General features: G+C 45.7%; 1 protein-coding gene across 9 annotated transcripts in view; it reads right to left on the reverse strand.

Annotated features, from left to right (window-relative positions):
- TTLL5 (tubulin tyrosine ligase like 5) overlaps positions 1 to 15,972 on the reverse strand; it is a 286,995-nt gene that overhangs the window by 127,953 nt on the left and 143,070 nt on the right. The window lies entirely within an intron of this gene.

Below are 15,972 nucleotides of genomic sequence, written 5' to 3' on the forward strand. Positions count from 1 at the left end.
AAGTGAGGGATACGTGAAGAATTTTAGAAGAGCCACTACAAACATTGGGGGGGGGGGGGGAAATCAAGTTCAGGCACTACTGCCTCATCTGAGCGATAACAGAGGTTGTGGCCAAAGGGTCCATGAAAGCCAGGGCACCTGTGCCAATGTGAGCGGGCAGGCTACCTACCATGCACAAGGCACCGCACTGTGTACTGCAAACAATGATGAAATACAGGCAGCAAGAAGGAGCTGAGCATTCACATGTGCCAGCCAAGGTGCAAAGGAAATGAGCACGCTGACCCTCGCTTCCCACCAGAAGGTTGTAGTCACTGAACTTGAGCTGCTTGGCACCACACTTTATAAAGAACTTACTGACTTTAGAATAAGAGGCGATAGAAAATTGGGCATTAATCTCAATAAGCAATGTGCAAAGGAGTATAACTGGGCGATTTCATAACCAAAGACATGCAAATTTCAAGTATGTTCCTGTCACTGTCACTGTCCTCTCGTTGTTCATCGATTTGCTTGAGCGGGCCCAGTAACGTCTCCATTGGAGACTTTGTTGTTACTGTGTCTGGCCTATCGAATACGTCATGGGGAGCTTGCCAGGCTCTGCTGTGCGGGCGAGATACTCTCGGTAGCTTGCCGGGCTCTCCGAGAGGGGTGGAGAAATTGAACCGGATCGGTCATGTTGGCTGCGTTCAAGGCAAAACGCCCTACCGCTGTGCCATCGCTACACTGGCATACAATAATGATAAAAATATCCAGGACCGGAGAGTGGCATGAGATGGCATTAAGATGGGTACTTATTTATGTGAATTTAAGTTGGCAGCATTTTTCTAGAAACATATTTGGAAAAATATTGTTTAAAGTCATTAAGACAGTTTGCGCTATATCCTAAATTCGAGAAACTAGGTGAAAAACTAAAAGATCAGTGATTATATGTAAAAGCAGTCATCATACTTGGCAGAACTTACAATGTACCCCGTTCTGTACATTACCTGCATCTCCTATGAGTTGATGACTATTTTATTTTGTTAAAATTGTAGCCAGTGAATGATTTTATTTAACCCCCATTTTACAAAGAAGGGAACAGGCGGGAACCCTGACACTGTCTAGATCTAAACACGGTCTTTGGAAATGACTACATGTGAGCCTGAGCACATTTTGTAAGCAAGCACTAATTTCAATAACAGAAACTGTCACTGTCACTGTCCTCCCGTTTTCATCGATTTGCTCAAGCGGGCCCAGTAACATCTCCATTGTGACAATTGTTACTGTGTTTGGCATATTGAATACGTCATGGGTAGCTTCAAGCACTAAATAAATTTTGCTCTATTGATATGCGAGAATATTTGCACCCATTAAAATAAAAAAATATAGGGGCTGGAGAAATAGTACGGTGCATAGGGTACTTGCCTTGAAGGTGGCCTACCTAGATTCGGTCCCCGGCATCCCATATAGTCCCCAGAATCCTGCCAGGAGAAATTCCTGAGTGCAGAGTCAGGAGTAACCCCTGAGCATCAGTGGATGTGGCCCCCCAAACCAAAATTACCAAATAATTTTTATAATATAAAATAAAAATTAAATAAATAATTAAATTATTTTCACTTTATCACTGTCATCCTATTGTTCACTGATTTCCTCGAGCAGGCACTAGTAATGTCTCCTTCATCCTAGCCCTGAGATTTTAGAAAGTGCCATATTTGAGGCTTTTTCAGAGTCAGGGGAATGAGACCCATCATTGTTACTGGGTTTCGGCATATTGAATATGCCAGACTCTGCGGTGTTTGCCAGACTCTGTGGTGCGGGCAGGATACTCGTGGTAGTCTGCCGGGTTCTCCAAGAGTAAGAACTAGATTGTAATATATAATATATATAATTTTTAAATTATTAAAAAAATAAAAATAAAATAAAAATATAAAAGCAAATTTTTACATTTTTAATATTAATATTTAATAGATTTAACCAGAAACATACTGATACCTCAACTCTATAAGAACACAATATGAAATAAGTAGATTAAAATTTCCTCACACACACTCATGCACACACACACAAAGTACAAGATACAAAAATGCCAAACATAAATATCTATTTCTAAATGAAAATACTTTCTTATATTTCCCTATATTTTCTATATTGCCTATGATGGGCCTGTATTATTTTTATATTCCAAAAAAAAAAAGGATCATGAGAAATTTAATAGTGAATACACCATTAAAACCTGGGTGCAGAAATGGAATAATAAAAGAAAAGATGGTTTGAGAAGCATATCAAACAAAATGAGGAGGTGATATTTTGGGAAAAAATAAAAACTAAGGGTATCACAAAACTGAATGTGGGGATTGTAGAGAGAGGTTTGTGATGTGAAGAAATGTAAATTTCGAGGAAAGTGTTATCCTACGCTGTCCTAAGAAACTGATCACTGGGGGCCCGGGCTGAAGTATAGCGGGCAGGTTACTGCCTTGTACACAACCAACTCAGTATTGATCCCCCGCACCTCATATGGTCCCCTGGGCTCCACCAGGAGTGATACCTAAGCACAGAGCCGGGAGTAAGCTCTGAGCACTGCTGGTGTGGCCCCAAATCAAAACCAAGAACCTGATCATTTTGACCTTTACAAATAGCCATAGAATGCTAAATAATTTTTTGTGGTGCCAGGGATCAAACCCAAGACCTTCTCCGTGTGAAAAATGCTCTTTATGGCTGAGCCACACTCCTTGCCTAAATGTTTTTTTATTTTTTTTTTAATTTAAGATCTTGAAAGAAATAAATAGTCACTTTTAGTAATGGTAGAATGCTTCATTCCAAGTTGGAGAATTCACCAAGTGAAAACAACCCAGAATTGTGCCTTCTCATCAGAGGGTTTCAAATTATTTTTCTTGGGAGAAAAGCTGTTTTCAGTAGGGCAGAAGTGACTTCTCATGCTGGGCAGGGGTGCTTGGTCCACATCGCCACTGGGGATCTGTTTGCAGAAGCTTCAGGAATCTGCCTTGGTTTCACTTATAGCTCTTCTGCTGGTGTGTGTGTGTGTGTGTGTGTGTGTGTGTGTGTGTGTGTGTGTGTGCGTGTGCATGCGTGTGTGTGTGTGTGTGTGTGTGTGTGTGTGTGCGCGTGTGCATGCGTGCGTGTGTGTGTGTGTGTGTGTGTGTGTTTTGAGCATGAGAGCTTGAGAAGGAAGGGGACTCTGAGGCAGGGGATGACCTGGTTCGAAGACTCCCCAGTAAACTCCCGGCAGGACCCTGCTCACTTGGCCCCGTCACGGGCTGCTTCTCCCAGTCCCTGACCTTAAATATCAGGGCTTTCACATTAGACATGAGCCAGCAGCTTGTAAAAATACTACAAAGTGAGAAAGGTCTTTATAATAATAGCTTCTCCAATTACTGTCTCAGTTGTGCCAAAACTTAATAAAGAAGGCTTATTAATAACTGAGAGTAGAGTGCAGTTATAACTTAAACAACACGGATGCACTTTAGCATGCATCTAGTAGACTGCAGTACTGGGAGGTCTGCATGAAGAGGGTGGAAAAGAAATCAGATTTGCCTAGTCCTCTGCTGCCCTCATTTAAACACCCTCACTGCCAGCATCATGGCTAAGACTTGAGGAATGGTTTCGAGGGGCCCGGGACCCACGGGCCTTACACTCTTGGCACAGCCCTCTCCTGTAACCCTCAACAATTCCTCAGCAACACACTCCATGGCTGCCACGCCTCACAGAAGAAGAAACTGAAGTCCACTCTCCACCTCCACCCCAATAGCCAAAGCAATCCGTGGGAAAAAGAAAATGAGAGGCATCACTCTCCCCAACTCCAAACTGTACTATCAAGTATAGTAGTTAACACAGCATGGTATTGGGATAAAGACAGACCCTCTGAAATATGATCAGTTAATCTTCAATAAGAGCAAAACAAAATGAAGTGGAACAAGAAAAGTCTCTTCAAGTGATGCTGAGAAAACTGGGCAACTACATACAAATAAACAAACAACCAAACAAATTCAGACCTCTAATACCATGCATAAAAATCAAGTCAAATGGATTAAAGAACTTGATATCAGACCTGAATCCATAAGGTGCAAAGAAGGAAACATAGGCAGAACTCTCCACAACACTGAAGCTAAAGGTATCTTCAAGGATGAAACACCACTGACCAACCAAGTAGAAGCAACAATAAACAAATGGGATTGCATTAAACTAAGAAGCTTCTGCATTTCAAAAGAAATGGTGACTAGGATACAAAGACAGCCCCCAGAATGGGAAAAATTATTTACCCAACACCCATCTGCTAAGGGATCAATACAGCACTAGTGGAATGTTGCAAGGAAAAAATATTCAACCCCATCAAAAAAATGGGGAAGAGATTAACAAAAGCTTCCTAAAAGAAGAAATACGAATATCCAAAAGGCACATGAAACAGTGCTCTGCATCAGGGAGATGCAAATCAAAACAAAAATGAGAAATCATCTCATGCCACAGATACTGGCACACATCAGAAAGAACAAAAATAACCAGTGCTGGCATGGATATGTGGATAAAGGGACTCTCATCCAACGCTGGTGGGAATACCGACTGGTCTAGTCTTTCTGGAAAACAATACGGATATTCTTTAAAAAAACAGAAATTGACCCATATGACCCAGCAGTACTATTCCTGGCAATACAGTGTGGGGCCCAAAATCACAGTGTAGAAAAGCCACCTGTACTCCTATGCTCCCTGCAGCACTATTCACAATAGCAAGGACCTGGAAACAACCCAAGTGCCTGGGAAAAGATGTGTGGGTGAAGTATCTAAGGCATAGCTACACAATGGAATACTATACAGCTCTAAAAAAGAGGTCAGGGGCTGGAGCAATAGCACAGCGGGTAGGGCATTTACCTTGCACGCGGCCAACCCAGGTTTGATTCCCAGCATCCCACATGGTCTCCCGAGCACCACCAGGAGTGGTTCCTGAGTGCAAAGCCAGGAGTAATCCCTGAGCATTGCCGGGTGTGACCCAAAAAGCCAAAAAAAAAAAAAAGTCATGACACTTGCTTATACATGGATGGATATGGGGAGTATCATGCTGAATGAAATGAGTCCGAGAAAGAGGGACAAACATTGAATGATTGCACTAATTTGTAGGATATTAAAACACACACACACACACACACACACACACACACACACACACACACAAACACAGTATGTGAATAGCCAAAGACAGTAGAATCAAGGGTTAAGAAGGCAGGTCCAGGGACTGAAGAGATAGCATAGAGGGTAGGGCGTTTGCCTTGCATGCAGTCAACCTGAGTTCGATTCCCAGCATCTCATATGGTCCCCTGAGTACCGCCAGGAAGTAATTCCTGAGTGCAGAGCCAGGAGTAATCCCTGTGCATCGCCAGGTGTGACCCAAAAAGGAAAAAAAAAAAAAAAAGAAGGCAGGTCCACTAAGCCATGGAGTGAACAACCTGGTATTTATCACAGCTGTTCTTGGGTGTTAGTCTCTTATTTTGTTACTTTATATTACCCAGATGAATGCAATCTTTCTATGTCTGTCCCTCTCTTTCTGACTCATTTCACTTAGCATGCTACTTTCCATGTAGTACCATTTGTATGTAAATTTCATGACTTCATCTTTTCTAACAGCTGCTTAGTACACCATTGTATAGATGTACCAAATTTCTTTAACCAGTCATCTGTTCTCGGGCACTCAGGTACACTCTAGGGGTAAAGGCAGCTCAGATAGAGAAGGGAGCACCAAATAAAGGGTGCTGGGAAGATCCGCCCAGGATATGAATTGCATGCTGAAAGTGGACTATAGACCGAACATGATTGCCACCCAATGTCTCTTCTGCAGACCACAGGAGAAAGAGAACAAAAGGGAGTGCCCTACCACAGAGGCAGGGTGGGATGAAGGATGGGGGGATGGGAGGGATACTGGTATTGGTGGGGGTGGAGAATGGGCACTGGTGGTGGGATGGGTATTCGATCATTGTATAACTGAAACCCAAGCACAACAACTTGTAAGTCTACAAAAAAAATATATATCCTGAAAAAAAAAAAAGAAGGCAGGTCCATGGTAGGAAGCCTGCCACAAAAGAGGAGGGGACAGAGAAGGGATCACTGCGACAATGGTAGTCGGAAATAATCGCTCTGGACAAAAACTGAATACTGAAAGGAGGTCAAGTGATTACACGATCCCCTTTTATTAACAGTATCACAAACCACAGTGTCTAAAAGGAGGGAGGTGGGGTGGTCTGACATAGGGGCAAAGCTGGGCAAGAGGGAAACTGGGGACACTGGTGGCGGGACAGTACTGGTGAAGAGACCAGTGTTGGAACATTGTTATGACTGAAATCCTCACGAACAACTTTGTAACTATGCATTTCACTGTGATTCAATAAAAAAAAAATTAAAAAAAAAAAAGAAAAAAGAAACTGAAGTCCAGAGAGGGTCCTGCACCTAGATGAGGGTCAAGTCCTCCCCCTCCCCCCAAGTAGCAGAACCAGATTAAATGGGGTTAGGTTCTCCTTCAAATGAGCACGGCGCTCTCCCCAACAGGTGGGTTGAGTCCCTCCTGCAGCACCAGGCCTGGGCAGGAACTCAAGGCTTCTCTCTCCCTCCTTACTCCGTCCTCACAGGTAGATGATCCACCCACATGCCACCTCAGAGGTGGAGAACTAAGGCTCGGCACGGTCTTGGGAAGCAACAGGCTCAGGTGCCTCACAGTGGCAGAGCCGCTCCTCCCATTTCAAGATCCACTTTCTGGTTCGGAACCTAACAGGAAAAGTCCTAGTTATTCTGAATCATCAGTTTAAAAAAAAAAAAGGCAAGAGCTACAGACCTCAACTTCTGAAAAGAGTGATGACACAGGGTCCACTGCATCAAACTGAAATGACTTCTCCTCCGTCCCCTTCAGTCCCATTCCCAGCAGCCACCCTGCATCAAGTGACACTAAAGAGGAGTGAGAGAAACTCTCTCATTAGGTTCTGTTTTGCAGTGCTCAGAGTGAAAGGTGGCAGGGCCAGCCAGGAAGCTGACTGTGGACTGTGGATGGGCTCCTCTCTCATGAACCCCAACTTCTGTTTTCTTGTGGGGGGAGGGGAGTCTCCCAAGAGGGTGCAGTAAATTCAGCTCCCCACTGGCGATTCTCAGGGCCACTGGTTTACTGCAAGGACCTGAGGATGCAATGCTGCCCAGTTCTGCAGTACTGGAGATACTTAAGACATCCTGGTTGAGGGGAGGGGCAGGCAAGGGCTGCAGGCTGCACTCTGAGATGCTCGGGGGACCACACGGTGCTGGGGACTAAACCCAGGTCAGGAGCACTAGCAAACCACAGCGCTATCTCCCAGACCTGAATCTCCACTCTTCACTTCAAGGATAAATCAAGAACTGGCAGTCAATGTGATTTCCTTCTACAAAAGAGCAAACCATCCCTGTTAATGAACTTTGAGGCATGCAAAAAAGACCATGCCTTAAGTGAGGGATTACATAAGGAGTGGAAAAAATTTTTTTGAGGTCTTCCACTTCCTACTAAAGACTTCCTCTTAAGGCTGGAGAGATAGGGGTTGAGGCTCTTGCCTTGCATGCAGTTGACACAGAGCACCGCTAGTGTGGTCCCCAAACAAAACCAAAAATCCAAATAACACAAACAAACAAACAAAACCCTTAATAATTCCTGCTAAAAACAAAACCTGAACCTAATTCAATAACCTGTCTCTTTTGTCCATACGACTTTAATTTCTGTGATGCTTTAGTTTGCTTGTTTGTGGGCCACACTGGAGGTGCTCAGGGCTTAGTCCTGGCTGAGCTCTGGGTTCACTCCTAGCGGGGCTCAGGAGACCGCATGCGGTGCTGGGGATTGAACCCACGTGGTATGGCAAGCACCCTGCCCTCAGTACGATGGCTCTGAGCCCACCTCAATGGTTTTGTCGAGGTGAACCCAGCACCCAGGCCCCAGCCCCTCCCATGCCACCGAGCAGGGAGGGTCTGCAAGTGCTACTCAGCAGCTGAACCGACAAGCCAACGAAGCTCTGGTCTCAGAATCTTCCTGAGACCTTGGTGCAGGCAGCCATGTGGCTCACGGGGCCCTTCTCATTCCCCACTTCTGAAACAGTGCTGGCCCAGGGGCTCCGCCACGCCGATGGCAATGCTCTGTCATCTGCCCGGTGCCAGTCACATGCGACGAGGAGCGAAACAGAAAGCAACCAAGAGCAGGGCAAAGAACGGAGAAGCCGGTTCTGAGAGGCCCGGGAGGGTCTGACTATTTCCTGCCGCTGTTTGGACGCCCAGACACAAACATGAGTAACTGTCAAGTAGGCCGAGGCGCCGAGAGTGGATAAAGCAGTTTAGAACAAGCTTCAGAAAATCCCAAGTTTACTTGTTAAGCCGCCATGAAAAATAGTGGTCATTAAAATCAACCAAGTCCTGAAGCCTGAGACCCTCAGCCTGGCCGAGCTGTTCTTCTGCGGGAGACGGGGCCCCGGGTGAGTGATTGCCTGTGGGGAAAAGTAGGCTGGGCCGTGGGGTTGTGGCCCCCCCTTCCCCCTTCTCCCTTCCCCCACCTCCTCCTGTCTCTGCTCTCCCGGCGTGTGGCCTATCCAGAGCGTCCACTCCCGTTCTTCCCCTCACGGCCACGGCCATGGTGACCTCAGCGTCTTTTTTTTTCCTTTTAGGACTGCAACACTGTTTGTTTTAGAGCCGGCCTTCCGAATAAGGCAGGTGAGCAAATATCTGACTGTGTGGGGCAGGGACGCATTGCACGCATTCCATCTAGACAGGTGTTTAAATTACAGCAGAAACAAATACAGGTGATGGATTGAAAGGGGGGGGGCAGGAGATGCGGAGAGGGAGGCTGGTTTCCGGCGGCTGGCCCGCCCAAGCGTTACTGCTTGTTACTGCCGTTTGCTAAAAGTAGTGCTGCTGCCAGTGCTATAATTAAGATATGATGGTATTGCCCTGATGGCTTCCCAGAATACACCTACCACCCACCCAGACAGATGCCCTTTCAGTATCCAAAGAGGAACTGAGGGCGAACCAACTCCGTGGCTACTGCTATAGCTGGCATGCGCTCGCAAGGCCAAGTCTTGGGTGCTAGAGAGAGGCCCAGCCCTGACCTCCAAGGCAATGCAGTAAATATTTACCACCCTGCCACCTAGACAAGATCTTGGGTAAAGACCCTAAAGTGAGATACAGATTGAAATGTGGCCCCAACCCTCACGTCATGAAGTTTGTAATCTAGTAAGAGAAGAAGACAGCTACATGGCAGTATTTTGGGCCTCCTGAAGTGGCAAGTCCCTGAAGGAAATTCAAAGGAGACATCTGAGTTGGGCTTCCAAGGCTAAGTCAAAGGAATTGGCATCAGGGTGCGGGGGTCGGGGTGATGGTGATTCCTAGGTGGAATGTAAAGGCGTCAGTGAAACTGCAGAAACAGATAAGCAAGAAGAATGTCTGCAAAACAGAAAGTCATCAAATTGGGCTAAGGCTTAGAAACAGTGAAAAATGGAACAGAGATGGCAGCCCGGGGACATCTTAAATCGGAAACTCAAGCTACTGTTCTCAAGGCCACAGAAGCTTGCTGGGAGGTGTTACGGGCGGTGTTGGCAGAACTGAGGGGAAGGCAGTATACGGAGGGCTGCTGTGTGTGTGTGTGTGTGTGTGTGTGTGTGTGTGTGTGTGTGTGTGTGTGTGTGCGTGTGTGTGTGTCTGGGGCATAGAGTACAGGACTGGTCATGGAACTGGAGATCTGTGTTTGCAATCTGATGATAAACACTAGAGTTCATGTGCTCATTTCATGTCTTTTTGTTTGGTTTTGTTTGTTTGTTTATTTAGTACTCTCTGAGAGTCTGTCTTCCCATGTCACTGCTAAGATGGATCCATACCTGCCCTTTAAAGAGGGAAGGTCAAAGGAGCCCGTTTTGGTCTATGTATGGCCTTTTGGGAAAATGAATCTTCCTTGGATTATCTTTCCGTGACTCTTCAATAGTAAAATGATTTGGGGGTTTACAGGTGGGCCTGGGTTGAAGGTACCAGAAGACTGATGATAGGGCTATAGTGCAGGCTTCAGGTCATGAGAGCAAAAGATACTGGATCCATACACTGTCTAGTCCAAGTCACAGGAAACAGGGAATTCACTCGGGAATTCAGAGCAAGCAAATCTTTGGGGTTTCTGCGCCGTACTCAAGACTCATTCTTGGCTCTGTGCTGAGGGGTCACTCCTGGTGACGCTCAGGGAACCCTGTAGTGCCAGTGATTCCAAGTGGGGTTTGCCACATGCCAGCCCAGTGCCTTCCCTCCTGACCTCTCTCTTGGCCCCAGAGCCAGTGAATCTGACGGTAATTAGGAGAAGACTCTGGGGAGGAGGGTCCTCTCTGGGTAACTCATGAACTTCAAGGTCACGACTGACCACCCGGGAATCCAGGGTTCTCCCTCTGAATCAGCATCATGACCATGAAGTCCCACTCCACCAGGGAACAAAAGCAAACTCACTGGCACTGATAGATGGCAAAACTTTAGGGCAAAAGGGGTGGGTGCGGAGGGGGGAAACAGCATAGATAGATAAAGGGGAAAATGCCAGAATCCAGTGAGAGTCTTCAGCTGTGCCATCATCAAGAACCATCATTTAGCAACCTTTGCCTCTATGGACGTGCATGTTACCAAGTCTCCTCCGACAAGACTCCGCCAACTCAGGGCAGAAGGCAGAATTCTACAGCCCTCCAGAGATGGTCTATACACAGATGCAATAGCAAGATAATCCTCTAGAGTTTTCATACACTTTCACCTTCCTTCGTATGGTACCAAGGTTTATCACTACCACCTAGAGAAAGCCAAGATGCAAGTGAGTATACAACCCTGCCAAGTAGGGCAGGGGCTGTCTCCAGCCTGGAAATTAAAATTCAGGAGCTTTTGTTTGTTGTTTGTTTCACACAGCAGAATCCTGAAGTCTTGTTGCTATTTCCTGGTGCTTTACTTTCCCACTGTCAAACTTGTTCTTCATAAAAATTCCTTCTCAGCTATAAAGAACCTTGCCATTAAACTGCATCCAGGGCACAGAGGTGGAAATCCAAGGGGTTCACCTCCTCTGTCTCTTTGTCTCTGTCTCTGTCTGTCTGTCTGTCTGTCTGCCTGCCTGTCTGTCTCTCTCTTTCTCTTTCTCTCTCTCTCTCTCTCTCTCTCTCTCTCTCTCTCACACACACACACACACCTCTCACCCCATGTCCCCTAACCCTCATCTAGTCTCCAGTTGCTAGTAGTTTCACCAGTGAGCAGCAAAATGATTAATGCCACAGAAAGCTAGAAAGGCAACTAAAGGTTCCAAATTGCCTCCTTCTCCTTGTGGTCACAAGAGAGGGGCTGATCTGGAATTAGTGGAAATAAAATAATCCAGTGGCTAAGGTGAGAGTTAAGTGTTGCTCTTACCAAATACCCTGCATAATTTTAGAGATAATTTCTACCTGGTCATGATGCCTTGGACCAGGTTCTCAAAAGAGTGAAATAATAGTTTCGACATATAGATTTGTTCCTTGCCTGCATCAGAGTCAATAAATATTAATTTCTTCTCAGCACTGGAACTATAAAAGGCAGTACAAAACTATAAAACTACAGAAACCTACAAGACTCCACTAAGAGTTTACTCAGTGAGGCTGTTTATAATTCTCATGTCTTATTTAGCAACATTTAATACCACAAATCAAATCAATTCCTTAACATGTAAGCACATCAGAGGCACCGAATTCCCTGTGCAGCTTATAATCTTGGCACAGCTCAACTTTCTCATTATAGCTTGGTCCACAAGAATCTTAATTTTCACTAATGTGGTCTAAACATGGAGGTTTACAACATCACTTCATTAACTCAACAAATATTTATCATACACTATGCTTCAATATTCTTTTAAGCACTGAGAATAGGACAATAAAAAATGAAAGTCCTTTCCTTCATGGAGATTACAGCTTAGTAGAGAAAATGTCATTCGAAAAAGCATAAAAAGCATGAAGAAAAAAGAAAATCATAAATTTAGAGTAATCATTTTTGGTCAAATTACTGATGTTAATGACTATTTGCTACTTGTAAGTTTTCACAGGTTCTTAGAGACCACAGGGCACTATAAAAAGCCATGTGTGTGTGTGTGTGTGTGTGTGTGTGTGTGTGTGCGTGTGTGTGTGTGTGTGTTTGTGTGTGAAAGAGAAAGAGAGAGAGAATGAACCCTTTGATCACAATCACGATCATCCTGTTGTTCGTCGATTGCCTCGAGCAGGCCCCAGTATCGTCTCCTTCTATCTAGCCCTGAGGTTTTTTAAAAAGTGCCATATTCAAGGTTCTTTCAGGGTTAGGAGAATGAGAACCATCATTGTTACTGGTATTTGGCATTTGGGTACGCCACGGGTAGTTTACCAGACTCTGCCGTGTGGGCAGGTTACACTCGGTAGCCTGCCAGTTTGTCCAAAGTAAGGATAAGATAGTAAGATCTTGCGCGGCCACAAATGCGACTGCGTGCTTCCGGGATCTGGGTTTTATAGTCTCTGGGTCTTGGCCGTTGATGGGATTACACGGAGCCAGGAGGCCAGTTAGTGGGTGTCACCCCTGCCTACTGGAATATGGAGGATCTGGGTGGAGGATGCTCAGCCCCGATGCGAGCAGGCTTGGAGATCTCAGCTCTGGAACCCGCATGCCTTTGTTCCTCTGCTGGTACCTTCATGTTTGTGGAGAGTGGTCTCAGCATGGTGGTGGCTGGTTCTGGAGGTCTTTGGCTGCCGGAGCCCTGGTCGGGGTGGGGAGGGAAACTCAACCCGCTCCCCTCCAAGAGGCCCTGGCGAGGACAGCCAGGCGCGGGGGCAGGAGAGTCTGAACCCTTTGAAATTAATGCAAATTGCAAAGTTTGCATATGTTTTTTTCCCAGAACAAATACACCATTCATTCAATTATCAAAGGGATCTAACTCCAAAAATGGTTTAGAATCACTTAAGAGTAATACGGCAATTAATCTAATTATGCATCATACTGTCCTCTGAGTTGTTCAGTTACAAGGTAGGCTCAACACCATCCCATGAAACTTTCATTACCCCTAACCTCTGGGGCTCTGATTGATCTGGAATAGGAAAATGGTGTAATGAGGCCTTCCTGACTCGCTCTGGGACATAGCTAGACTCAAGATCAATTTTAAATAGAAAGTACCACCAATGAACCAGAATCGGTTTCACAGGAGATAAGAAAGGAAAACCCAAAGTACCAGGTCTGCACTTACTACAAGCTTTCCACCTGTCGAAAAATACTAGAGAATATTTTCTCCTAAGGACATGGAAAGCATCCCCTTAAACTGCCACATTCTGAAGGCACTTCATGAGCAGTGGAGTGATAATTTATTAAATTATCAGTCACAATGTTTCAAATCACAACAGTGCAAACAACTGAAGGCAGCTCCCACATGTGTACCAATTCCTGGATGCTGATAAGCTTTAAGAAACTCACAATCCAGACGCCAGAAGTTAGGGGTTATAATGTAGGGAACAAATTTTAAAAGGTGGGTGGAACAAGCCAGGACTGTGCCTTGCAGAGACACTACTGCCACCACGTTCTCCCACTTCTTCCCTTTCTATATAACCACACATACAGATATTTAGTGCTCCAGAGTCCTGAAAAGGCTTCCAGATCAAGGCTGACCATAGACCTGTCCAGAAAGCTGGAAAAAAGGGTCAGATCCCATGGAAGGGGTTCCAACGCAGACATGCAGCTGTTCCACGTGGGCAGGGCTGCTGCCTCCGGGAGAAAGGGATGGAAGCCATTTCCTCTCTCAGATGTCAAGGCTAGTTTCTCCCTGCCCCAAGGAATCAGCTGACCTCACTACTACGTTCCTCTTCAAAGAATCTGATAAAGTGGACACTCAACAGACCCCGGGTCATCCAGACACAGCAGTGGGTTTCTCATCCTGCTCTGGGGACTGGGACAGTTATAATCATGAAAACCATGATTAGGAAGTTCCGCTCATTTCTCTCTGTGGCCTCAAGCTGGAGCTGGGCGACACCTCGACAGAGGGGAGGCAGGGACAAGCCGGTGTCACCTTTACCCTGGGCTCACTGCTTGGCTGAAGCTTACAGTCACTCTTAACTTTTCTTGCCTTTTCAACAGCTACTTCAAATATGACTTATTTGAAAGCAAAACTTAGAAATATAAAGCTGAAGTGTGATTTCTAATGTTTATTACTACAATGTGAACGTGCCATAAGTGGGAAACTGTGTCCATTTAAATGCTTCTAATATAAATTTTTCTCCAGTATCCCACTTTGCTCTGTGGCCACACCCTACGGTGCTCAGGGGTTATGCATGGCTCTATGCTCAAGAGTGACCCTTGATGGTATACTTGAGGGATGCTATGCACTGGGCAGGACTGAACTGGGGTTGACTGCAAACAAGGCAAGTGCCCACTTCCTGTGCTACCTCTATGACCCCATGTATAACACTTTCTAAAGCAACTAGCAGGATGTACACCTGGTGGGGGATGACAAGTTCCACAACAGTGAAGAGACTTCTATTAGTCTGGGCTGAACAGACAGGACAGGTTTTCTTCCTTCGGGCAACAGATTTGTAAAGATTTCCTTTCAAAGACTGTGCTTTTGGAACCAGAGCGGTAGTACAGTGGGGAGGGCATTTGCCTTGCATGCGGCCAGCCTGGGTTCGATCCCTGTCATCCCATATGGTCGCCCCAAGCACCACCAGGAATGATACCTTGAGTGCAGAGCCAGGAGTAACCCCTGAGCAACACCGAGTATGACCTCCCCCAAAATATAACAACAACAAAAAAACCGCAAACAAATCAAAGGCTGTACTTTAAAAGAAGATGATGGTTGGCCTGTCATGCTTCCCATGAGCCCCATGACTCACTTCTTAACAAACTAGGAGTGACACTGGCAGGGCATCTAAATGATTCTGTGGGAGCAGGACAGGCTGGGGAAGCAGTTGGGAACCAGTCTACGTAATGATGAAGAAGAAAACGTAAGAGCCTGGGTCACACTGCAGAGAACAGGAAGCCCCTTGGAGGTCCCTGTGCCCCGGAGCATTATTATCATGTCTGTGATTTAGAGCATGTCTGCAGAGCAAAGACTGGGGTGAACAGGAGGCGGACGGGCAGGAGACTTCTGCTGAGGTAATTGCAGCTGTCCAGCGGAGGGCAAATGAAGGCCTCTCGCAGGACAGGAGATGTGATGGGGGGATGGAGACAGCAGAGCAGAAGAAACACACCCTCAGAATCAACACAACGTGGCAACTGTCTGGATATGGAGACGCTGAGAAAATGGAGGGACAGTGATAAGTCAGATGCCATGCCAAAATCCCAAGAAGAGTAAGGAAGAGAACAAGCAGGTTTATATATATATATATATACACAATATATATATATATACACAATATATACAATATATACAATATATAAGAGAACAAGCAGGTTTATATATATATATACAATATATACAATATATAATATATATATGTATATATATATATACAAGCGGCCAACATGGCCGACCCGAGTTCGATTCCTCCGCCCCTCTCGGAGAGCCCGGCAAGCTACCGAGAGTATTCGATATGCCAGACACAGTAACAACAAAGTCTCCAATGGAGACGTTACTGGGCCCGCTCGAGCAAATCGATGATCAACGGGAGGGCCTTTACCTTTACCTTTATATGGGGCTGGAGCGATAGCACACTGGGTAAGGCCTTGCATGGGGCCAGCATGGTCGACCCGGGTTCAATTCTTTTGCCCCTCTTGGAGAGCCCGGCAAGCTACTGAGAGTATCTTGCCTGCACGGCAAAGCCTGGCAAGCTCCCCATGACGTATTCAATATGCCAAAAACAGTAACAACAAGTTTCACAATTTGTTGTGAGATGTTACTAGTGCCCGCTCGAGAAAATCGATGAACAACGGGAGGGCAGTGCTACAGTGCTATGTGTGTGTGCGTGTGTGTGTGTGTGTGTATGTATGTATGTACGTACATATATATGGATATATATATCTATCACT

Source organism: Sorex fumeus, unplaced genomic scaffold (genome assembly GCF_029834395.1).
Source record: "Sorex fumeus unplaced genomic scaffold, SorFum_2.1 ptg000098l, whole genome shotgun sequence".
In the NCBI taxonomy this organism is placed as follows: domain Eukaryota; kingdom Metazoa; phylum Chordata; class Mammalia; order Eulipotyphla; family Soricidae; genus Sorex; species Sorex fumeus.